Below are 27,310 nucleotides of genomic sequence, written 5' to 3'. Positions count from 1 at the left end.
AAGATCTTTAAAAAGGAAGTCCCAGAAGGATCATGTTAGCAATCAATCTAATACCCCAGACTCCTCTAGAAGGCAAGTGACCTAATGATATACTCATGTATCCATTTATACTCTGTTCCTCCATCCACACATGTGCACACACACACACGCACATACACAACACACCAACATACCAAGAAGAACACATCTATCTGGATGGAACTCTAGTGTCACATGGCACTGTGCATGCATTCATTAGCAAAATCATATACAATATATCTGATATTTTAACCTTTCACTTAATAGTTTTATTTCTTTTTAGCCTTTGAGTCATCTTCCCAAGCTTGTTAATCTATCAACTTGTTTTTTTCCTGAGTATGGATAACTGCTTTTTCTTCGTATCATTCTGACATCTAAATTGTTAAAATTCCATGTATTTCATCATGATTGTGTCCCATAACGTGTGAACTCTTGGGTTGCTGAATCTGCCTTGTATCCAAAGCTATACTATATATTAGCATTCCAGTTAGGTTTAATTTCATTTTCTAAAATGATTGTTTCTTTAAACTCCATAAATAAATATGCAGAGCATATTTATTGCTAGTACCAGTGTAATTGAATCTACCAAACTCTAGGGAATTTTTATGAATTTATGAGATTCAGAATAAATTATTTTTAAGAGAACTGAAGGATGTTTAAGTTCATGTTTAATTTTTTATCATTTATAGTCCCTCAATTATTACTCAGCATTTTTGCATACAATTAAATGTGTAAGCTTTATTGATAGTAATTCTCTATAACATCCCTAATTATAACAAAGTAATTTTGACTTGTTCTCCTTACTCAACAGTTCATGTTTTAATTTCTGTGCATGTCAATAAGGTTATTCACAGAAGCCAAAGGAAATGTATTTCTTAAGGGTTTGTTTTGCTATCTAAGTTACAAGGGGAATTAGGAATTCAGTTAGAATGAGTTGTGTTTGAGATGCTTATTGGAATCTGAGTGTATGACATTCTTGAATTAGGTATGGAAGATGATAGTCATTCCAATCTCACTTTTATTTCATATACATATGATGAGATGACTTCTTCGAAGTCAGAGGGTAGGATGAATTCTCTGGGAAATTCATACATACATATTCACAGGCAATTTTCAGCTAGATCTGAAAATTATGTGAGGTAGGCAGGACTTTCAATAAGGAAAATTAGTGTAAATATGCAGACCCTACTTGGAGTTGTAGAAGACCTATATAATTTTTTCAGCCTCCATATGCCACCAGCACCTATGCCCCTACATAGCAAGTCTAATAAAACATAAGTGAACATGTGACATCCACAAAGCAGAGCACTGTCTATGATCCCACAACACAAAGTACAAGGTTCAAGGCACTACTATTCCCTCTCACACCTGGTAAATATCAATTTTTTTTGCCTAAAAGGAAAAGGTAACAGAGGCATATCAGGAGACACAGTTTCCAATTCCAGATTGAACATATACCTGCTCTATGGCCTTGGGCAACTATTTGACTTCTATGAATCTGTTTCATCATCTGAAAATCAAGGCTAATAATTCCTATCTTCTTAGAGTTGTGATAAAAATAAAAGAGATCATGAAAATAAGGGGCCCTCATAATCAATAAAGCTATATATAACAGCACTGATTATTTTCTCAACGCTTTATAGGTATAGGTTTTTTCAATCTTGTGGCACAGAAAAGAAAATAAATACTGAAAGGTATTACAACAGGAACTAGCTAGCTCCTTACCAAATCTGTTTCATCTTCTTCCTGGGCTCACAGAAAGTTTACATTTCTCTGTTCCCTTCCAGTTAGAAATGGCCATATCACTGCATTCTAACCAATGGAACCTGAGGGAAGTGATGTGGAATACTTCCAGTCTTAGTCCATAAAAATTTCCCATTCCAGGTTTTCCATGCCCTTTCCCCATCCAGGTGCTAAATGTAGAGGACTCCAAGGGCCTAAAACTGGCTGAGCAACAAGGGAAAGGAGGTATATCTCTGAATGACAAAGTGGAAAGCCTCTTACCAACTAGGGACAGTAATTTTGGATTTTACATGTACAACTTATATCATTTAGTAGTGCCTTAGGTAAAACAGGGATATAGAAAAGTTAAGTGTCAAAAGAAATAAGTTCTGGAGATCTAATGTACGACATGGTGACTGTAGTTAGTAATACTGTATTGTATACATGAAATTTGCTAAGAGAGTAGTATTGTGTTCTCACCACAAAAAAGAAGGTAACTATGTGAGATGATGAATGTGTTAATTAACTTGACTGTGATAAGCATTTCATAATGTATATGTATATTAAATCATTACTTTGTACACCTTTTAAAAATGGCATTGTACAACACAGAATATACACAATTTTAATTTGTCCTTCATACCTCATAATAGCTGGGGGGGAAAAAAACAAAACTACTGCCCTGGAGCAGGATGCCATTCAGAAACAATGCCATCAAGAATACTGATGTCAACTCTTACTGCCATGTTTTGACAAAATACTGTTATAATAATTCCTGTTTTAGAGAACTGATGGTCTATGAGGAAATTTAGGGTTTGTAGAACACTTTCAGTTTTCTCAGTCATCCTGGGGGATCATGAGGGGACTGAGTTAAGTTCTAACTTTCTCAACACCATCATTCCTTTCCCTATAGCCACTGCTGTTCTTGCTGAAATCACATGTTCTCTAAAATACAGAGTTAGCCATGCATTTCTTGATCAAAACAAAGACAAAAACAAATAAACAAAAATAAAACCATATAAAGCATCCTTTAAAAAAACCAAAATATCAAGTCTAGACTTAAAACATCTACAGTTACCTTGAAATCTCAAATCATTGAATAATAAAAACCACGAATGTGGTTTTCTTATCTTGAATATTTATTAAGCAAGCAACATCGTTCTTGCCTTTCTGCCTTCTATTTTTTTCTCATTTTGGAAAGATTTTGTGTGTGAATTATAATATTACATGTTATTGTAGCTCTTAGGTGAACCCCCTCTAGCTTACCATCTAGTATAGAGATATATGTAAATAAATAATAATAGAAATAGTAGAAATAGAAATAATATATAGAAAACCTGCCTTTAATTTAATTTTAAAATGAAGGGTAATGGTAAAGTAATATGGCTGTTTGGGCATGAAGATTTCTTTGGACAGAGAATGTAAGATTTATTAATGTGACACTGAGCTATAACCTAAGCTAAGATTTAGATAAGTGAAGAATGGCATCAGACAGAAGATTTTATATTTCAAGAACCAAGAACTTCACAACCATAAGCCTATAGGCTGGACAAGAGCTGAACAGGAAGCTCAGCTTAGCTATAGCATGGCACAAATGATGATTCTAATGCTACATAAAAGATCTCTATCATACAGGTAAAGTTAGGTCTCTAAGTTTGTTACTGCATTATGGAATAACTTTATGTAAAAACAATAATGCAGTCTCCTGGGATTTTCCCATGTAAGTTTGAGTTCATAATGTCATAAGTTTTAAGACTTCCACTGATTTGTTGTATAATATGAATAAGTCACATTATATAACAAAACAGCTCCTCACCAGTAAAATTGGAATTTAAAAAAAATTACCCAAACAAGAAGCCTGTGAGCAATAAGTGACAACACTACATAATCAGAGAAAAGTTCTCCCTAAAGGCAAAACGATTAAAGTCCACTGAACCAGGAAGCATAGTACCAATAGGACAGACTTTTGGTTTACCAACAATACCGTAAGAATACAAAGCAACAGAAGAAGACAATATAATTTGTGGTATTTTAATTATATAATTTAGTGTCATGTATTTGTCTCTAAAGAACAAGGATTATTTTCATAAAGATTGTAAAGATTGTAATAAGGAGATTTTTTACTTAGAGGTCTTCTGATTTAGTCCACTGAACTCAGATGGATCTGCATTCAAATATCTCAGAGGCATGCTTAAAATATATTTTTTTTAAAGTACTATGTGAACACTCTCTAAAAGCTAACCAAGAACCACAATAGCATTTCCCATCTTTACGTATTAAGAAATACTTACCATGGAAACCCAGTCTCTCTCACTTCAAATGTAGATTTTTTTTCTTCCCACGTTTGTTTCTCATAATCCCTCAGGTAATATGTTTGAAGAAGTACCACAGCTTTCTCTTCCCTGGCTAAATAATAAACCCTCTCTTTAAAATGAAATTTTTGTTTATATAGGTGATTAGGTGCCATTGAATGGCAACCACTTCTGAATGAAGATGCTTTGAGTATATTTGTATGATCTGAGTGCTTATTTTTTCCCAGAAAATCATTATGCATTCATGAACTGTGAATAAAAACCACATAAGACACAAGCATGACAATCAGTTTTCACAAGCTATATTAAGCAAAATACCATGGAAGTGAAACAAAATTTAAGCATATATGTATATTTACATATTTGTGTGTGTGGTAGAACTATTTTACGACAAGTGAAATAAATAAATCATTTTGATTTAATACTGCCTATTTAATATTCATTGAGCAATAGACCATACACTAAAAGCTTAATAAACCCCCCAAATCATTTGCGTATGTTCATTTTATTCATTATTCAATACTTCAAAGAAAATTGCTTGTTTCCTATAATAACACTTCTATAATTCATTTCCAGACCAGTGATTGGTCAACAAATTTTGACATATCTCAGGTTGGAAATATGTGCATGAAAATGCTTACTGCTTGAAAGATAAGTTTAATTTTATTTCAAGTAAATAAATTTAGATAATAATTTAGACCAATGTTCCCCAAACTAACCTGATATAAAGAATCTTCCAGCTCTTTTTCTAAAGAATGTCTAGGGTAGGGGCCAGGAATAAGTATGTTAAGAAGCATTCAAGTGATTCAAAATGAGAAAACACAGATTCAGACTAAACTGAGTACGCCTACTCATTCATTCATGCAGTCATCAATTTATTGTTTTATTTATTCAACCTTGGCACACTTGTGTGCTGTATATCATAAGGATAAATAAAACATACTCCCAGTATCACAAATAAGTGCAATGAAATACGATAAAGTATTGATTGCAAATAGGTACAGGGTTGCAGTGGGTACACAAAGGAAGGGGTTGTTAATTTTACCTGACAGGTAAAGGTCAGTTCTGGCTTCACAGAGAAAATAGCAGTTGAACCAAATCTCAAAAATGAGTAAGCGTTCACTGAGGCAAGAACTGAAGAAAGAATATCCTACTAAGAGAAACCAATGCTGGCACCATTGTGCAAAATAAATTGGCTGAGTCTGAAATTAGAAAACAGATCTTTTTTGGCGACTATTTGGAAAAATGATGAGGGTCAGGGCAGGGGAAACGGGGAGTTGCTATTCAATTGGTATAGTTCCAGTTATGCAAGATGATTAAATTCTAGAGATATGCTGCTATACGACATTGTGCCTATAGTTAACAATACTGTATTACACACTTAAAAATTTGTTAGGAGGGTAGATCTCATGTTAAGTGCTTTTACCACATTTTTTTAGAAAAGGAACTACTGGATCTGGTAACTGATTAGATGCAAGATAAAGGAAGGAGAGGAAATAGGAGAATCCACAACTGTGCCAAGTTTGCATGAAACAGAGATGGTGACACTATCTCCAGGTAAAAGGAATAATAAAAGAGGACCAAGTTTGGGGAAGAAATAGGAATTCAGTCTTGCACATGTAAATTTGGGGACATACAGGTGGATCTTTCGTTCAGCCACTGAATATGTAAGTCTGGAAACTTGGAGATAGAACTGAGTTTAGAGACATGGGTTTGAAAGGCAGTAACAGGTGAATAGTGAGTGAGGACTGGTTGAAATCATACAAAGAATTTTATAGCTTGAGAAGGAGACTAAGAATAGAACTTTGGAGTGTCCTAATATTTCAAAAATGAGCAGAGAATAAGAGAGACAAGAGGAGAACAAGAAGAGAGTGATATCGGGAAAGCTAAATTGAGAGAATACTAGGTAAATGAGTCCTCACCAGCAAATGACCCAAATATGTCAGAAAAAGAAGAAAATAAGCCATTAGATTTGGCCATTGAGAGGTCAGTGATTGAGAAATGGTATGAGTTGAAGAAGGAGTAGGAGGTAAACAGGAAACAGAGAAAGTAGGCTATGGTCTCAAACTTGATTAGTAAAGAAAGAAGAAAAACCTGTAGATGGCAATGAAAGTATACACTTTTTAAAGAATCAGAGAATCTCAGAATTTAAAAGATTTGAGGAAAGCATCTGGTGCATTTCCTTTTACACCATACAGAAATCCGTTCCAAAGCTTCCCTTACAGGTAATTGTGCAACCTCTCTGCTTGAATATTTCCAGGAATGGGAAGCTGATTAACTCAAAAGATAGTTCATTATACTTGTTTTTGAAGTGTAAGATATATAGAAAAATACACATAAAGTGATGCTGAATATTTATAAATCAAATACAGCTATGTAAGTAATATCTAAATGAAGAAAAACATATCACAAGAAGTACAGAAGTCCACAACCATCCCCCCACCCCTGCTAAGAGTAACCAGTATCTTTTTTTTTCTTTTCTTAAAAACATCCTATTCACAAACACGATTATATGCACATTTTATGTTTTAACACAATTTGCTAAAAGGAGCATAAAATAAGAGTAACCAGTATCTTGACTTTTAGATATATAGATTAGGTCTGCTTGGTTTTGAACTGTGTATAAATAGATTCATTCAGTACACACTTTGTTGAGTCTAGTCTCTTTCACTCAACATTATGTTTATGAGTTTCATTCATATTGTTATATGTGGTCAACATTCATTCTCATAACTGTAAAATACTTCACTGTGTTAATATGCCAATTTATCTACTGTCCTATTGATGGGCACTTCTTTTGGGCACTATTAGAAAGAGGGCTGCTATGAACACTCTATTACATGTTTTTTGGTTAACATATATACATATTTCTCTTGCAGGTACACCTGAAGTAGAATTGCTGGGTCATAAAATATGCTTTGTAGATACTGCCAAAATTTTTCCAAAGGAGTTGTTTCAATTACACACCCACCAGTAGATCATGAGAATTTCAGTTGCTCTACATCTTCATCCAACACATAATATTTTCTACCTTTTCATAATATTTTCTACCATTCTAATGAATGTGTTGTTATCACATCTTAATTTGCATTGCTGTAATGACTAATACAGTTGAATAACTTTTCCCATATTTATTGACTATTTAGATATACTATTACATGAAGTGTTTGTTTAAGACTTTTATCCATTTTTCTACGGGACTGTCTTTTTTTTATTTGTAGGAGTTCTTTATATAATCTGGATATGAGTCCGATTATATGTATTGTCAGATATATGTATTAAGAATATCCTCTCCCACTCTGTGAATATCTTTTCATTCTAATAGTGTATTTGATGAAAAACAGTTATTAATTTTGATATAAACCAATCTATAAATTTTTTCAATGGTTAGTGCTTTTGTGTTTTAATTAAGAAATCCTTGCCTATTCCAAGGTAAAAGACTTTTTTCTACGTTTTCCTCTATTTCCAGCTATTCTAATTGCCCTTTCTACTGTGTTCCTTTTTATCATTCCTTATCTTCTTTGTATTAATCAAATTTTTATCATTCCCCTTATTTCTATTAATGTGTTAGTTATACTTTATTCTTTTAAGTGTTTACCTGAGGAATTATATTGATCATTCTTGAGTTAGATCAATGTAATGCAATTATTACTTTTATTATCGTCAATATTGCTAAACCATAGAAGTTTCTAACTCCACTTACCCCTTCCTGCCTTTTATGTTACTATTATTCTATCTGTATTTTAAACTCCATAAAGCATTACTTAATGTTTAATATAATTAATGATCATTTATATTTAACATGTAACACTTTCCAGTGTTCCTCAATTGCTCTGATATTTCCATGGTTCCATTTAGGGTCATTCTTCCACTTATAGGAATTTCTTTTAGCACAGGCATGATAGTAATTCATTCCCTCAATATTTATTTTGTTTTTGTGCTTTGGGTGAGTTTTTTGGTCAGAAAACATCTTTATTTTTGAAGGGCTCACTTTTATTATTTATAAAATTGTAAGTTGGCAGTTCTTTGCTCTCAACATTCTACATTCTGTTTATCTTCTAGTTTCCCTTAGTTCTCAAACTTATTTTGCTCTTTGAGGTAATGAGTCCTTTTTTTTGACTGTTGGTACGATCTTTTTGTCTTTGGTTTTCAGCAGTTTTACCATTATGTACCTCTGAATGTTTTTATTTTATTTACATTGCTTGGGTTGTGATAAGCTTCATGAATCTGTGGGCGGTGACTTTCTTAAATTTGGGGAAATTCTTGGCCTTAACTTTTCAAATAATGTATCTCCTCCAACTGTTCTCTCCTCTGCTTTGGGGACTTCAGTTTTACTTACGTTAAAATTGTTGAGCATATCCCAATTGTCTTTTACACATTATCTGATTTTTCCCAAATGTCTTTCACACATTATCTGATTTTTCCTTTTCTTTCTTTTTCTATTATTTTATTTTGGGAGCTTTCCAGTTCACTTATCTTGTAGTCTGTGTTCAGCATATTATACTTCTCCATCAAATTCTTAATTTCAGATAGTTTATGTCAATTCAAGAATAGCTGTTTGATTATTTTGTATGTATCCCAATTCTCTGATAAAATTTCCTATTCATTCTACCAAATGTTTCTTTGGTCCACCTTTATTTTTATTTTCCTAAACATATTAATTAATCAGAGGTCCTTGAGGTCCTTGTCAATTATCTGTAATATCTGAATCATCTACTTGTTTGCTGCAAATGTCTATTTTTTTCTTTTGATTATTGGTCATGTAGCTTCACCTGTTTGTATGTCTAATTACTCTTTTATTATATGACAGAAATTATGTTTAGAGGAACCTCAGAATCTCCAAATGATGTTCTCTTCTACCAGAGCAGTTTTCCCCTTCCTATTTTTAGGTAGATGAGAGGTGGATAATCTCAAACTAATCTGGGATTCAGCTGGGTTGGGGCTTGGATGAAGTTTTAGTAGGATATATGAGATCTGTCCCTCGTTTATTTCCATTTCTAAGCCATGAAACTCCCTGGACTTTGATTGAGAAACTAGTAGATCTTTATCTTCTCAACCCTGAAAGAACACAAGAAGTACTTTTTCATAAGCTTTCAGCTTATTTTCTCAGGCCCAAAAAACAGCTAAAAAATTTGGCAAGTGTCTTCAAAGAAGAGTTCAGCCCTGTGTTTGAGTTTAGCAACTCCCTCCCACCAAGTCCATTTATTTGTTTGTTTCCTAAATACCAAAAGTCCACTGAAGCTTTCATTCTGTCTTTTAGAATCTTTTAGCCTAGCACCCCTGCTTCTTATGTGGCCTCAGAACACAGCAAACCCTGCGGAGAAAGCTGATATGTGTTTTAGATCCCTCAAGTTTCCAACTTGTCATCCCAGCCTTGTACAATCACTAAAAGTTTCTCTGGCTTTTCTTACTCCCAAAAGATACCTTCTGCCTGGGTCTACTCCAGTCCTTAGACCACACTCAGAATCAGTAAATGCCCTCAGGGAAAAAAAAAATTGACAGCAGCTTAGAATGATTTTCCTCCCTGAAATTTTAGTTCATTTAATTTTAATTTTAGTTCATTTAATCCTTGTTGCTTCACCTCTAGGAAGTATAGCTAATTTATTTGGGTTGTTCTAGGTACTGCGAAAGAAAAATTGGCCTGCCATAACCTACCTGGAAATGAAAAAGCAATTACATTTTAATAGCTCTAGTTGGTTTTCAAAACTCCTTATACTGAGAAAAAATTGACTCTCCTTCATTTTCCACTCTTTGTCTTAATTTTGAAATCTGGAACAACATAGAAATATTTTATCCTCACATATTTCTTCCTCTATTTGAAGAACTGTCTCCTTTAAATCTTTTTCTCTCCACACTAAATAGCAACAAATTCTAAACTTATTTTTCCTACTTAAATCCTTTGCCATCCTGGTCATTATCTTCAGGAAACACTCCAGTTTGTCAGTATCTCTCTTAATATGCAAATATGAACAAATATACTAGATGCTGTCATTAAGCTCAATGAAGAAAAAATGAGAATCACATAAAGATTAATATAGTTACAAAAGAAGTTATCTGATGAGCTCTTTTTAAAATCACATGAATAAGAGCAAAAAATAACATAATCAAAGACAGAAAGAAAAAATTATACAAATGGAGGTAGGAAGAATGGGATGAAAGCTTCCAAATGAACAAAAGCTCATGAAAAATGCTAAAATAACCCAAAACACATTTTATTCTTTTCGAAGTCTTTTTTCACAGACTACCTCCATTTATTCTCACAATTCAATCACATTTTATAGATGAGTTAACTCGGAGAATTTTGCCCAATGTAGACAATGTAGTTAACGATAAAAAGAATAGATACATGTATATGTATAACTGAATCACTCTGCTGTACACCTGAAACTAACACATTATTAATCAACTGTACTCCAATATAAAATAAATTTTTTAAAGAACATAGTTAATGGTAGAGAGTTTCTTGGTTCAGATACAGATATTTATTACACAGCTATACTCAATCTACTGAATTATCAAAATAATGCCAAGTAAACACTAAAACTTTACCATAAAAAGTTAGCTAGTGAGAATGACCTTCTAAAAACACAGACAATTCAATTATTGAAAGACAAATATGTATAGTAAGTTCTCTCCTATAGTAGCTAAAGACATGTATATAGAAGCACAAAATACATATTTTAATATTATTAAGGTTTTAGGGAAGGGAGATGAAGAGGATTTCAATATATAGATATCTCTATCTATATTTCACATTTAAGAATCAAGCTACCCACTAACCACTAAAATGGTTAGTATTTTAAGGTAGATTTAATTCTAAAAATATGCAGCTTTCCACCTCCCTCTTACCTATTAAGAAAATATCTGTGTAATTGATCTCCTCTCTTTAAGTACTTAGGGATGCATTTGGCACCTGAAGTGGCTACTTTGAGCTTCTAATAATATGTTTGTTTTCCCAGAGCTGTTGTTGCCTGAATAATTCAAAGATTCATTGCAGTTACTCTGGTTTAGAGAAGAGGGATATAAATTTGGCTGTTTCGGGTTGCTTCTAATAATTTCTCTATATAAACACCATTTACAGTGTTCTCAACTGAGCAAGTTTAAAGCGAAATACAATGGCCAAAAATCTTAAATTTGAAGAAAAACCAAGTGCCAAAGCCCCCTTTTACCTGTAAGTAGGAACAGTAATGGCCTAAAATTTAAAACTATATTAACAGGAATGAGTATTTCAGTCCACAATTAGAGATGAGATTAGGGAAATAAAGTAAACCTGAGAGAGTGCCATTTTTACTTAAATTCATGGTAAGGGGTAAATGAGAGCAGAATTGACTTGAGCCTGGGCACAGGTTTGACATCTGCCATTATTAAGATGGGAAAGAGACCAGAAAGGTGTAGGTGAAGACATTTAACACAAATTTCTCTAACTTTATGGGACTGCACACTTGCAGTTTCGCCAATGTTTAATATTTTCTCTGAGTAAGATACAGATGAAGCTCTCCAGTCCAGGAAATTAGACAGGCTCAAACTGCCACTAGGAGGCAAAGGGAGCTATTACAAATACTGGGAAATTTGAGTTAAAACAGAGAAACTGATACGTTGCTGGCACCTTGTAAGTGCTCATTACTATTAATTGAGTTGAATATGAATTGAATTGTGGGTTTACTAAAAGCATACTTCCTGAGTTAGGAGGCCTGAGCAAATGGGGCCAAAAATTAACTCCCAAATTCAAAGCCATCTATTTTTAAAATGCTTGATTTGCAACACAGGAAGCTTTTACAACTAGCCAGCAAAATCTGAGCTTTCAATCAACAGTTTCTTTCACCGAAGGTGTGGAGCATGGAACGGATCCAGAAGCACAGATGGTATTTTTCATCTGCACATGCAATTTCCTTTTTCCCCGCTTTTATATAAACCTCTCTCTCATTTTTTTTTAAAGAATGATAAAATTTACCAGTAAAATGCAACACTACTTACTGCCTCTGGAAATGCTGCTCACCTCCACTTCACATTTTTAGCAGCAATTTAACTGCCTTTCCGTATGTGTAGAAAGATAGGGGGAAAAAACTTATAACCTCCCATTTACTATATCTTGAATAATTTCAGAAGATTTAATTCCTCCAGGGATCTAAAACTTCTCCAGTATTTAAAATAAGTGCTTTCTCCACCCTTATCCCATTTTCTTAGGATTAATGCTAATTTTTCATAGACTCTTAAGGCCAAAATGAATCTTGGAGGTCATGTTGAGCTGCTGGTGACTTGCTCAAGGTCACTTTGCTGGTTAGTGCAGGGGAGCTGAGAAAAGTACACTTGCATCACAATTCACAATTACGGAGCCACATGTATGAAGACCAACACATAGCCCTATCTCCAAAAACTCATTTCCAGGACTCCACCAGGATGGAAAGCCCTTATTCTTCTAAAGTCAGTCAGATTCATTTGAGGACATAAAGTCTGATTTTCAAAATCCAAGAGTATTTCTTCAAAAGTTAAATATAAACAGCATGTTTCATAATTGGGTGTAATGTACAGCATGGTGATAATAATAGTAGTAGTAGTAATAATAATAACATCGATAATATAGATGGAGTGAAATTCCAGGTATCCAAACATAGTATAGGAAACTGGACTTGTAAATTTTGGTTAAGGAAACATAATAATGCTACAACATAAACTAGAAAAATGTTTAAAAAGGAATGCCTCATTTACCTTTGGAAAAACACCCTATTGAAATTAACAAAGTCAGTTAATATAGCCACTGATTGCCACGCTAATGACTGCAGCCTAGACCTCTCTTCTGAGCTCCAGAACTGAACAAAACCCCTCCCCAACATCTCCATTAAGTTATGTCAAAACCTCCACAGCTTTATTAAGTCTCACGGCCAAAGCAACTGTGAACCCATCACCCTTGCACTGTATCCTGTTCACAGGATACCTTGCACACATCAGGACACTTGTGCATCCAGAAACTTAAATATTCTTGAGACGTTCTCACTCGCTCCCATTCCGAATCCCGTCACCAAATCCTGTCCCTCTACAGAAATTCTCTAGAAACTGGACGCAACTCCTCTACCTACTGGCCGCCAGTCCCATCCACAATGCCTTCTCACCTCTCTAATGGTTCCTTCAGTAGCCTCCTACCAGCTTTGCAGGTATTTACTCTCCACTTTAGCTCTCTTTCTTCTTCAGAATTGTCTTTTTGTAAATACAAATCAGTTCATGTCACTTTCCCGCTTAAAACTCTTCATTGGCCTTCAACTGCTTTATGATAACAAACAAGCCATTTAAAAATCCCTCAAAGTATCATAAGATGGCCTACAAGCAACTAATGATGTGTCCCTAATGGCCTCTTGGACCCATCTCAAATGGGCCTCTTCCCACCACCACCAGCACCACCTCAGTCTCATCCTGTAATTTCTAGTCCAGCCACTCTGGACTCCCCTTCCTGTGCCTGCCCCTGATCCCTTGCACAGTGTTACGTCGGCCTGAAGCATGCTTCCTCCTGCCTTCACTCAGCTCATATAAAACTTTCTTAGGGAAACCTTCCATGATGTTCCTCCCTGAAAGACTACTTCCCTATAGTTTTCCTCCATGACCAACATCAAAATTTGTAACAATATATTTGTGTGACTATTTGTTTAATGTGTGTCCCCTTACTATAATATGTTTCTATTTATTTACTCATCCCACTAACACCTAAAACTGTAGCTGGTACGTAATACATGTTCAATGATCATTTATTGAATGAATGAAGGAATAAATCAATAGAGAAGAAGAAAAGGAAGGAATGAAGGGAGGGAGGAAAAAGAGAACAGAAGTGAAAGTTCCATTTCAGGCTTACCTGTTAGCTTGGATAATTGTGGGCTGGTAGTACGCATACTAGGTCATAGACCACAATCACAGTCTGACCGAGTCTATCCAAGTTATGCGAACTTAGGTCAGTTTAAGGGCTTTCCCTTGGGGTAACAACCACGTACAAGAGTATCCTGAAAGCCCCATATTAAACACACACACACACACACACACACACACACACACGTTTTTAGACTTTTCACTTAGATCAGCTAACACCCTAAAATGGGCATGAAGAGTGACCTTCCTCCAGTGAAACTCCAAATCCTGGCAAGATTCATGTGTATTTCCAAGATTCCATAGCTACAGTGCCTACAAACCGGCCAATATACAATGTAGAAAGCCCTAAAGCATGATTGCCATAAACCTTGTATGTATTCATTTGTGTCTCTAAGAAGGTGAAGAAGGGAATGGTCAGCAGGGAAGTGACTGAGGGAGATACCAACAAAATGTTACTCCCCTTAAATTATTTAGGAAAACAGAGTCAAAGCAATTATTGTGGTTTATAATTTTTTTCTGATGTCTTCTTAACATCACATCCTTAAGATTCAGGGTGAAGCCATCAAGCCAAATAGAATTATGAGAGTGCAAAAGCAGAGAGAGGCAAAAATTGCCAACACGATGCAGTAGAGCACTTTATTTGATTATGTGACTTAGAACACTGGTATAATCTGGCTCCCATTAAGATTTTTCTGAAATTGGGATACAATTTCTAAGACACTCTTAATCCTCTTCAGCTAGAACTTACACCATGAATTTAATGTCACCAATAACTCATACTATTCAAGGGGACAAGGAATAATCCATATTTATAAGTTTTAGAGACAAGATCTGCAGTCCCAGTTTGGTCTCCCTCATGCTCTGTTGGCCAAAACTTTTGTGTTGGGATATATGCGAGGTTGACTTATGAGCACTTGTATAAGCTTTATAGAACAAGGGTAAGAATCCTAGGCATTGAAGAAACCATCATAAACACAAATACCAGTGTTCATGGCCCAGCTTACTGCCTTCTTTCTGCCACAGATGCAGAAGGACACAGTGATACAACAGGGTCTAAATCTAAGATCTGGGAGAAGTGCAATCTCAGATAAAACTTGTATATCTACGTTTGGGAAGTCCTGAAGAAGCCAATAAATCTACAAATTTCTCCTCAGGACCAGGCGAGGCCACAGAGAAAGCAAAGTAGTTGCTCTCAAGTGTCTGTGATATAATGGAAGATAAGACGTAACTCATAATAGGATAGTCACTAACACACAGCAGCATGTATGAAGTACCAGGGGAGGAGTAAAAATTGCAACAGTTCAGAAAAGAATGGTGGGATAGGGAGGGTGGGAGGGAGGGAGACGCGAGGGGGGAGGGATATGGGAATATATGTGTGTGTGTGACTGATTCACTTTGTTATGAAGCAGAAACTAGCACACCATTGTAAAGCAATTATCCTACAATAAAGACGTAAAAAAAATACAATTGCCAAAATAATAGGAAAAACAAATAAAATTTAATAGAAGGGCTGGAAAAAAAAAAAAAAAAAAAAGAATGGTTACAGAAGCTTTGGGGTTTTGTTTTTTCCAAAGTCTTCATACAGTAGGTAGAATTTAACCAGCAAGATCCAGAGAGGCAGGGAAGAAATTCCAAGAGGAAACCAGGATGAGTGACAACCTCAAATGCTTGCATTTCTTTATAAAGTGTCCCCTCTCTCCAGACAACAAAAAGCATCCTGTTACATACACTGGTGGATTGTTTTGCTGGAGACAAAAGGTTGGAGACATTTTCTGCTGTATTAGGCTTTGAAACTGTATTTTTCCACTTAGAGATTCTACAAGGGGGTGGAAAGGAAAGCATCAGCAGATTAATCTCTACCTTTCACAGAGATTTTGTTTTTTATAATTTAAAACAAAACTATTGAAGTATGGAACAAAATTGTGGAAGTCAGGAATACATATGATGAAACCGATGTTAATAAAAAAAATCTGGACTACGTTTTCAATTCCCACTTACAGTGTTTTATTAAGTCCTAACGTAAGAATAGATCTGCTGACACAATTTTTTTTTATCCTCAGAGGGGAAAGTTATTATTTTATTATTTATCATTCTTATGCTTAAGGCTACTCATTGGTATTTAATCAGCAGGCATCATCTATCTCATTTTACAGATATGCACCAAAAAGGTGAAGTGATGTGCCTAAAGCTAAACAGTAAATCAGTATATCCCACTAGAATTAGAATTCCCAGTCCTTTTTACTTAGTTAATTATGACATTTCCACTAATAAGCCAACAATTCTAATAATGTCCAAATGTTTCTCTCTCCTTTGTGTTCTGATAGACAGAAGTTATAAATTTTTGAGCACTTCAATTTGATTGCATCTCAAATATAGATTAATGTGGCAAGGGTAATAATTATTGAAAAAATGACTTGGCAGAAGCATTTCAAAAAAGCTTAATTCTCTAAGCTCATTTCAGCTACATATTGAACAGTGATATGCGAGTGACAAGCAGTGAACTATGTAGAAAAAGAACAGAGGACATGATGGAGTGTTTCAGTCAATCAGGAATAATATTATAATCATCCATTTTACTTACTGAGAACTTACTATTCCAGGGAACACACATGCATTATCTCCAGGGCTAACAACAAAACTATAAGGTAGGGATTATTATATCCATTTAACAAACACCAATATTGTGGCTCAGAAAGGTTCATTAACTTGCTCAAGGTTACCCACCTAGTAAGTGATGGAGATTGACCCTTTTTTCCTATCCTTATTAGGAGAACCTGGTTCCTGACCTCAGGCCCTCATCAACTCTCACCAACCATTTCACTGTATTCTCATAACCTGCATGTATACCTATTGTTGCTCCTCCAGATGTGTCATTTGGTACTGCAATTTTGAGTCCTTCCAGTCCCATGGACCACCATGTTGTGTCTCATGCCTCTGTGCCTCTGCCTGGAATGGTCTTTCTGCTTTTCTCTTAAAAGAGTTCCTATTCTCTCTTCAAGGCTCAGCTCAGAAGTCTTCTCTCTATGGCTTTTCCTGATCTCAGCCTAGCAGAGCTGATTATGCCCTTCTCTGAAGCCAGTAAATAACCCTTTTAAAGGCTGAGCTTACTCATTTTTATGTTTATATACGTGGAGGCCTCTTAGAGACTGGAAGCTCCTTGGAAACAGAAACAATGTTTCAATTATCTTTGAATTACCAGTGCCTAGCACAGTTCCTGATACCTAGTTGGTATTCAATAAATAGAATATTTATACCACCTTGGGTAGAAGTTTAAGCTAGACCCAAAGTGACTGCAAATGACATGGAGTACGTTAATCCTTTACCCATTACAATGTCATTGAGATTGCAGTCAGCACTCAAGAATCAAAAGGTTTTCTTCAGTGCTATAGAGAGAATTTTTTTTAATTACAAACCAGAGACTTTTCATGCTATATTTTAGTTAAAAATTAGATCAGTTACTCCATTTGCTGCGCATTTCCCCTGTTACAGTTATTAATTATCAAAGATATTAGCTGGTGTGAACAACTGCTTGCTCCCCACAGTGCATCTGTGCTCTCTTCTCAATAATGCATTGAAGTCGTAAGTGTTGGATTTATTGCCTCGGTGATTTCCACGGCACAAAGAGTGATTTCATTACAGGACTGGGCAGAAGGGAGAGCTAATGGGTGAGGCAGAAAATGCTTAATCAATATCATTCGTGGCATAAGTTTAAAACCCTAAATCCCCAAGCAGATTTTGAAAATGGCTACACTCAAGGCCCCAGTCTCTAGAAATGCATTTACTGCACCATGAAGTTGAGAATCATTTTCTTTCCTCCCAATTCTCTATTACTCCACAGGCCTCTTAAGGACACACTGAGTCTCTCAATAACTCAGTTGGCCCAGAGAAGAAATCCCTGAAGGAATGAGGTGGGAATACATTATTTCCAGGAAAGGCCTTTCCTCTCCAAAACACATGCTTTTTTAAAATATAAAATATCAATTTAGGATCAGCAGAGAGGAGAAAATTTCCAAATTTGAATGTTGAAAGAGACCTTACAGATCAGACATCAGCCCTGGAACTGGGAGAAGCACCCTCTAACCTGGGGAGTCCACGGTACGAACCACAATATTATTGAGTCAAGAGACTGACCAGATTTCGGTGACTAGGAGCCATCTACCACCTATATTAATTAAGTGCTTGTAAGTAGGAATTTAACTGGAATGCTGAATCAGGCAGGCATTTCTGCTATAGTCATGCATCCTGACAGAAGCTACCTGTGTGTTCTGACAATAAAGAGGGGCAAGTGTGATCAGGGGACCACTAAGCATTCTGGTATAAAGACTTCTGCCTTATTAAACTTCTTGAACTCTGAATCCCTTTAAATACCCCCAGGAACTATATAATTTACAACATTAGAGAAAGATTCTTCCTTTCTTCAAAACCATACTGCTAATGTTCTCAAGTAAAAAGAAAGGGTCTAAGAGGTAGCCTCAATACCATGACATGAATATAAGCCACAAAGCTGTCTTTACATTGAACACCCTGTGAGAAATAAGCAATCATAAAATGGTTAGCAAACAGACCCAATACATTTTTCAATGTTCTTTCATGGGGCTACCATCTAGGAAATGCCATCTCAGCGCTAAAACTATAGTCTTATTTTTCCTGCCATTCCCATCCCTCAGACAGAAGGACCTCATCCCATTGTGTTACTTTTCATTGTCTACCTCAACACAACATTTCAACAATGTTCTTGGAATTTTGACTACATTTGAATTATATGTGAAATGTTCTTATTTTCTAGAATTTTTCTGTTCTTAATTTGTATTTTTAAATTCTCCTTCAGAAGAAGCTAAGAAAACCTGCATTATTCAGATTCTAGGATAGTGATTACAGCTCAACAATAAGAACTTAGTACATTTATTAAGAAAATGCACAGCTTTTGTTCTACCCTGTCACTTCTGTGTGTCTCAATTTAATGTCCTATAATAAAAAATTATAAAATCGTTAAAAATAAGCCATTCAAAATACCTTAGTTCTCCCCAAAGGCACTTAGGATGATTCCCATTACATTCTTTGGAGAGTTTGATTTACTTATAAAGCCATAAATATTTTATTAAAATGTAAGCAACTGAAGCAAATAAAAAAAGCATATGAGAGATGAATTAAAATAAAAGGTAAGAAAACCTAATCAGTTCTCTATTAGAATGAGAGAGGTACTTGGTAAATTCGGTTGGAATATCATCATTTTCCAAGGACAATGCCAGTTCAAAGAAGAGTTACCTTGTTTTGACAAAATTTCTCAGGGAGTGGGTGGAATCTCTGGACTCTAGTGTCTCCTTATAAACAAGCATGAAATGTCATATGCGGAAAGCCCTCTCCCTTTCCGTCTATACTCACAGCTAGTACAATTTACCTATTATTTTCTTAACTTTTTATTCACATATTCTAAATGATGACAGAAGCCCAGAGATGGTAAGCAATCTATTCTCATTTCTATGGCTGCTTGAATTACCCTCAAATGTTTGGCACAATTCTGTGCATGGAGTGAAAATTCCACAAATACAAGTGAGGAACGGTAACAGGAAGAAAATACCAAAGATTCTCCTATTAGGAAAAAGTCACTAACCATTACCACGTTTTATATATACACAAAGAACTCCCTCTTTATCTACCCTTGGTTTCGCTTTCTGTGGTTTCAGTTACCTGTGGTCAATCATGGCCCGAAAATATTAAATGGAAAATTCTAAAACTAAGCAATTCTTAAGTGTAATTTGGGTGCCGTTCTGAGTAGAGTGATAAAATCACTTGCCCTCCAGCTCAGTACCACCAGAAATGTGAATCACATGTTAGTCCAGTGTACCCACACTGCATATGCTACCCGCCCATTAGTCTCTTAGCAGCCATCTCCATTAACAGATCAGCTTTATAAGTATCGCCGTGCTTGTGTTCAAGTAACATTTATGTTACTTAATAACGGCCCCAAAGCACAAGAGTAGTGATGCTGGCAATTCGGATAGCCTCTTACTGTGCCTGGTTTATAAATTAAACTTTATCTATGTATGTACATATAGGAAAAAACAATATATATAGGATTCAGTACCATCCATGGTTTCAGGCATCCACTGGGGGTCTTAGAATCCCCTGTGGATAAGGGGGGACTACTGTGTGTGTGTGTGTGTGTGTGTGTGTGTGTGTGTGTATATATATATATATATATAATCAGAAGAAACATTTATATATATATTTATATAAACATAAAATATGCTTATACATAATATGCCTACACATATTATAAATTACATATTACATATTATACTTATATATAAAATATGCTCATTATCTCATATAATATCAGAACCCTATTAATAGATTTTAAAATTAAATCTGAGGGAGAGGGAGAGAACCAGATATTAAGAGTATATTAATTTAAAAATTAATTGATAATTCTACTCTAAAGCTCATTCAAGGGACATCTTCCTTAGTAGCCATGAGAAAACAAAAATCATTTTGATCCCCTAGATTAGATTTCCTAACCTTTACGTTAGATTTCCTTAATCATATATTTCTGCAAAATTTATGATTAGTTCTTCTTTTTGAATCTTGATAGTTTGATCATATTATAGATACTACAATACTTTGATAATAGATACTTAAATAATAGAATGAAAAATGGTGAATTGTTAATACTATTCATAATGATATAAGACTAAACTTTTTCACGGAGAAGCTAGAGAGAATCTAACTGGAGTATATATCTATATATAAAGATTCATCTTTTTCTTCACCATTGATCTTATATCATTCAGATTATTGACTAGCAGTATAAATAATACAACCTAACAATAAGAAACCAATTATAAAAACTCTTAAACTCCCTCATGTTATATTATATCTGTGCCTTCTATATCCCTGAATGTCCAGCTGTGATAAAAGAAGCTAAAGCATATTCTCTCAGTAGGGTTTACTGATGATAGTGAAGACTGTTATGCAACCTCAGGCTTGAGATTTACTGCCCAAATATGGCCTAAAACATTTTGATTTTTTAATTGCATTTGATATCTACTTTGAACATTGAGCTGAAACCAAATCATTATATTGTTAATGAAACAAAGTGGACCATTAAGAAATAACATCTCACATTTTCTCTTTATGTAGCTTATTTTTAATTAGTCTGATCAGAGCCATGGTTGAAAAAATATCATCTGCATATATATGTGGCTGATCACATAACACTGATCATAGATTCAACCATCATTAACTTGTTCATTATCACTAAGAAACTAAAGTCAGACATACTATATCCTATGAAGTAAAGTAACAGAAAATCAACGCTAGAAAATGACAGTTTGTAAATGCTAGGTATAACTGTGCAAAAAAAAAAAAAAAAAGGACACAGTAAAATTAAGTGAGACGACATAAGTAAAACACTGAGAAGAGCTAGATACTCCCCTTCCCCAACATTACTTCCGGTCAGTCCAATGATAGTCACCACTCATGTAATGTACATGTGCTAACACAATTTAGAAGTTGATCTTTATTTAAATGTCAACAAGAAGTGTTTTACTGCATTATAATAAAAGCTATATTGTCAGGACTTACCTTTTTTAAAGTTCCTAATATTTGTGTCATATAAAAATTTGAAATAACAAGAGAATGATGGATATTATATTAATAATTACTTATACTAATAACTTATTAATAATAATTAGATATATATATTAGCTCATCCTTATCTGAAGATCTGATATCATCATTACAAACATAAACTTTGTGAGAAGCAATTTTGTTCCCTGCCAGTGTCTCCACTAACAAGAACTTTCAAAATTTTACTAATACATAGCTTGTATAACCCATGAGAAATTTTTATTCTCTATCAAATTTACAGTCTAGATAGTTAGATAATGTTAATATAAATGAAATAATGGCAATATGTATATACAACCAGCCAGGCCAGCTTAAACATGGTCTTATCTATATAAAGCATCACAGCAAAGGCAAGTATTTCCCACAACTTCCACCGTATCCTACACATACATCTAGGAAAAAAGTAGTGTTTTACAACTGCTTACTTTTGAAGCCAGGCAATTGGTTTTGTTTACTCAGGATCCTGAGAGTACTCAATAATAGATGAATGGATGGATGGAAGAAACAGTATGCATTGATACTTATGTGTATAAAAATTCTGAAGAAATTCATAGCAGAAGCTCATCCTTACAGAATCAAATTCATCTGAGGGGTTTTCATCAAAGAAGTGTTATTTGAACTAAATCTTCAAGTGTAGGACTTTTATGCAACTTAGCAGATGTATATATAGTACCATCTCATTTAGTATGGAAACATCTCAACCAAAATCTGAATTGATTTAATAATAAAGTGAAGAGAAAATGCTAACCAGTAAATTGTTGCATCATTTGAAAGCCTATTTAATTAGAAGACAGCTACAAGGATTCATGTAATCCTGAGGTGCTGCCCTCTAGGTCCTAGACAGGAATAAGAACCCCTAAGAAAGTTGGAATATCAAAGTCCTGCCAATGCAAGACAATCTCTCAGGTATGTCAGAAATGCAGAGCCTGTTTTATGAAGAATGCCAAAATAACAGTAAGCTGTTGAGGAGGAAAAAGCCAGTTGGAAAGCAAATAGGATATCAAAAATCATGACAGAAAAACCAAATATAATGCCAGTGATGAGGGAAATCCCATATAGAGCCTCTCTATGAGATTAAAGTACACTGCCAGTAATAGCTAGACTTCAAGAGTTACTTGTAGCAATACAAACATCGCTATATGTTGTTTGCTTTGTAGTGTTTAATTTTCATTCTCGCATATTTATACAAACCTAGATTAAAAATTTCAACTGCTGTATCATCATTATAAGATCCTTAAGTGGACTGCTGTAACCACAATTTCCAGGAAAAAGAAAAAGAATGAGACTGTTTTCAAACTGATTAGCAACTGTACCTCATTGCACAGTTGTATGAAGAAACAGATTTGGAAACATAGCATCAAGATTAGCGGGGCCTTTGAGCCACAGTCTCAATTTGGAGTCCCATCACTATACCTGGCAATAGTGCCAATTTAACAGGCATCAGGCTGTGCAGAAGAGTTTCATGTAAATGAAAACAGTTTGGGGCATTTTGCTTTCCTTCAGTAAAAGATAAATATAACTTTTCACTGGCACCGAAAATAAAACAGGTTAACATAGAATGATCCAGGGCAGAGTCCATTACAGGGAGAACTAATTTGGCAGGTGCACCAAACTTCTGGACATCATGGGCCATGAGTCTAGGGAGCACTAAAGAGTTTGAAAAATGCAGGTACAAAAGGTATTAAAGGACAAAGCACAGACATAACATTCTGAAATGTATAGGTGTAAAATCACCAAATTAAAAATAATTATTTTATTTTCAATATTGATTTTTAAAGTTTTATATAGTTCAAATTTAAACTAATTCTTTACATGATAAAATATAACATTAAAAATTTTAAATAAAAATAATAAAAACTTGTAAATAATTAATATAAAATAAATGAAGAAGTTCCTAAACATTATAATGCAGTGCTATGTGCCTCATCATTAGTGTGGATTTTTGAAAATTCATTGTAGCCCTCTACCTCTATCCTAGAGTCAAGATGGTCTGGCCCTGATATCATAAGACTTTATTATCTCAGTCATATAGTTCTCACAGTCATCCAGGGATGAACATTTTTAATTTCTTCCTAGACTATGCCAAGTTCCCATTAGTCTATTACTTAAATTCACTCATGTATTCATTCATGCATTCAATAAATATGTATTTAGTTCTTACTGTGTTTAAGGGACCACCACATGAAACAACATAAGGCATAGAAAAATGTGGTTAGTCATAGATTTTTGAACTCAAGAAGGTTATGGTCTAATATAAGTGTATGTTAGAAGGGTTTATGTTCCATCCAGAAGCCTTGAGGCCAAGGACTTGGTGTATCTCCAGCAACTAGCCCAGCATCAGGACCAGCGAAAGCATTCAACAAGTCTTTGTTGAAGTCAGTAAGTTATTGAATGAATATTTCTATTTGGTTTTGTGGACACAAGCACATGAATTTATGAAAATAATTCATATAGCCAACCCCTAGTTATTTCTTGTTGCAAAACTGAAATACAAATTGTTCGTAAAGAAGAAAATACACTCACAAAGGGCAAACTCATTTAAATATTTAAGATACATATTTTAAATTGCACTTTAATGCAAGTAGAACTATTAACTTTCAAATGGAACTCATTTTTTTTTCACTTTGTGATATCACTCTGCAGGAGTTCACAAAAAAATTTTTTTCACACAAAAGGCACTAGAAGAATTATTATCCTCCTGCAAATAGTGTTTTCTTTCACATTATTCTCAAGTTACAGACATCTGAAATTTTTCAAAATCATATTGAGTTCCTGTCTTATTACCCTATACTTGTTATAGATAGCAATTGTTACTTTAGTTGGCAACTTAGATCTTAAGAAAATACTGAAATTTAGTATTAAGGTGTTGATTTCATCTAAGAATTTAAAAGTGTAAAAAACTAGTTTGTTTTATAAGTGTAAAGGTAGCATAACATAAATTCAGGCTCTTAATTAAGCACTTCCTGAAGATGCTTCTTTAACTAAATTACTAGTAGAATCAAGATAATTAAAATTGATGATCCAACAGTCTATTATACTCACACTAATTAACCATTAGAATGCTTAAGAGCTCCAAGAGATAGATTGCTTTTCAAACAAATAAATTTCAAAGTAAAATATAGTATCTTTGTGGGAGAGTCTATAAAAGTAAACATTAAATCACTTCTCAGCAATAGTGACTCTTGCCAATAAATCTGGAAAATAACACTATTTCCAAACAAAGAAGATGGCTAGTTTGTTTTGCACCTGCAAAGGATAAATGACATAATAAGTAGAATCAGCCAGTCAGAGCAAAGTGTGTGTGTGTATACATACATATATATATATATATATATATATATATATATGTATGTATACACACACACACCCTCCCTTACATATATATATATATATATATATATATATACACACACACACACACATCCTTATACAAGCACACAACTTGCCTACTAGCTCACCCCATCCATTGCCTCCCTTTCCTTTCTTGCATTATATGTGTATCTCCTTCACTAGTCTATGATTTTGTCAGGGAGCAGAAATTATACCTTATTCATGTTTGTTTCTCCACTTCCCCAGTCCTCCTGTACTCCAGCACCTACTTATAACTCTTTTATGTACAGAAAGAAATCAAAACAATATCATTTAATATAAAACAAAATAATCAGATTAACTGAGGTTTCTAATTTTTTAAACTTCTTGTTAAAAAGAAAAACTAACATCATTTAATTGGAAAAACTTCTACCAATTTCCAAGTCAACACAGACATCTAGTTTTAAAATCCCTAAAGGTCTCCCTAAATAATCTTACACGTATTTTATCTGGGTGTATATGTAAGGCTCCGATCCCAGTCCAGAATGTTCTCCAGATTAGACCCTTCCCCTTACACTTTGTATTTGGCCAATATGAGCTTAGTAAGAAGAAGAGAGCTTTGATTTTGAGCTGTCACCATCCATCCACATTGTGAATGCCTGATCAACTATAGGTTTCTTTCCTGAGGACCCAAAGTGCAAAGCAGTATCAGAAAGCTAAAGTGTAGCTTAGCAAATCATAGTGTTTACCCTACTGGAAATAAGATCCAATGTTGATAATTGGTGTCTAAATAGTATCAGACACATGATACTGTGTTCACCTCTCTAGGCTCCAAAGCCAGTGTGAGTTAGATAAAGTGATAAATAAGAAATAAAGCATACTGGTTAGGAAGTCAGGCAACCACTTCTGCAACTCACCAGGTAAATGATTTTTAACTAATTACTTAAACCATCTAAGTCTTAGTTTTTTTCAACTGTAAAATGGGAATAATTATATTTATCTTACAACAGCCTTGGGAGGCTTAAATAAGATGACCTGAGTGCAGCACGTAGCATGGTACCTAGCACACAGTAAATGCTCAATAAATGACAGTGATGATAATGAGGAGAAAGTTAGAGACGTGTCCAGGCAGGTGTCCAGGCAGACCAAGAGATGAAACAAGTGCCCACAGCCACTCAGGTGGCTAGGGAGAGAAATCACTGCAGAAATCCTAAAGAATTAAGGTAGGACCAGAGGTAACATCTAGGCAAACTTCGACACTCTTCCAGTGAACCAAGCTGCAGTGTGATAATTTCTTACACTATTTTTCTTATATAATACTTACATTTTACCAACTGCCTCAATACTTAGAAAACAAAATATTAATTAGTAACATGACTTTCAAGAATCAATCCAGTAGAAAAGATATTTTCCATCAAGTTTCTTAATATTACTCAAGTAATACCAAAGACACAACTTTCTATTTTTACCATCAGTAAAACTACCAGCCTGTACACAAAACTCATGTTTGGTAGCACTGAAACAAATGTTTCTAACCAATTCCCAATACACATAAAGTTGCACATACTCTAACACAACCAAAGGCTAGTCTGGAAAATTTACATAACCTATATAAATGAAACAGAAAGTAGAGGCATCAAGATAAACAAGAATAAAGTCATTAGCAAGTGCATTTTGAAAAAATTAAAACACTTCTTTAAATAGATTGAGAAATTTACAAGCAGTGGTGTGATATGTACATGTGTGTACTCACATATATCTATATGCACATATGAAATAATGTTTTTAAGGAAGGTAATTTCCCAGAATAAAGTACATTTCAAATCCCACTTCTTTGCAAAGACAGAGTAATGATTCAGACATGATAAAAAAGAAAAGAAAAAAGCATTCACTATTTTCTACATGCTGCTTACATTAAATTAAATAGAAATATAGTTAATCTCGAGAAATGAATTTACAAATATTTAGTTTTATTTTTGACTCTACTGATTAGGCATGCCAGTCATACAATCACTAAAGTAAACAAGGTAATAATATTTTGAGCCAAGATAATGGAAACAGAAATGAGAGAAGTGGATGCATGCAAAAGATATATGTCATTGATGTCAACAAAGTAACGGACAAAAAAATGGGACATTTGGAAAAAGGGACAAGGAAGTGTTGAAGGGGACTGGCAAAGCTGACTTAACTTGGTGCTCCCCAAAACAGAAAAAGGACCATGGGGAGAACTTAGTTTGGATCCAGAGATAATGAGCCCAGTTTGAGACAAATTTAGAGACAAACTAGAGAAATACTATTAATTGGAAAAATATTATAATGCCTGTTTTTTATTTTATATATTAATAGGTAGAAATAGACTCAACTGAAAATTCATTAAATTTAGTAGATGAAAAACAAATGTAAAATAATAGGCCTCTGAATTACAACATAAAATGGGGCAAAATGTCTTGATAGTGATAAAGGCTACATCT

General features: G+C 34.5%; 2 protein-coding genes across 15 annotated transcripts in view; one reads left to right on the top strand and one right to left on the bottom strand.

Moving 5' to 3' along the window:
• The window catches only part of CTNNA3 (catenin alpha 3), a 1,677,393-nt gene that overhangs the window by 1,051,555 nt on the left and 598,528 nt on the right, over positions 1–27,310 (bottom strand). The window lies entirely within an intron of this gene.
• The window catches only part of LRRTM3 (leucine rich repeat transmembrane neuronal 3), a 181,587-nt gene that overhangs the window by 147,279 nt on the left and 6,998 nt on the right, over positions 1–27,310 (top strand). The window lies entirely within an intron of this gene.

The sequence above is a fragment of the Stenella coeruleoalba genome (genome assembly GCF_951394435.1).
Source record: "Stenella coeruleoalba genome assembly, chromosome: 16".
Taxonomy (NCBI): Eukaryota; Metazoa; Chordata; class Mammalia; order Artiodactyla; family Delphinidae; genus Stenella; species Stenella coeruleoalba.
This window is presented reverse-complemented; position numbering and strand designations above follow the sequence as displayed.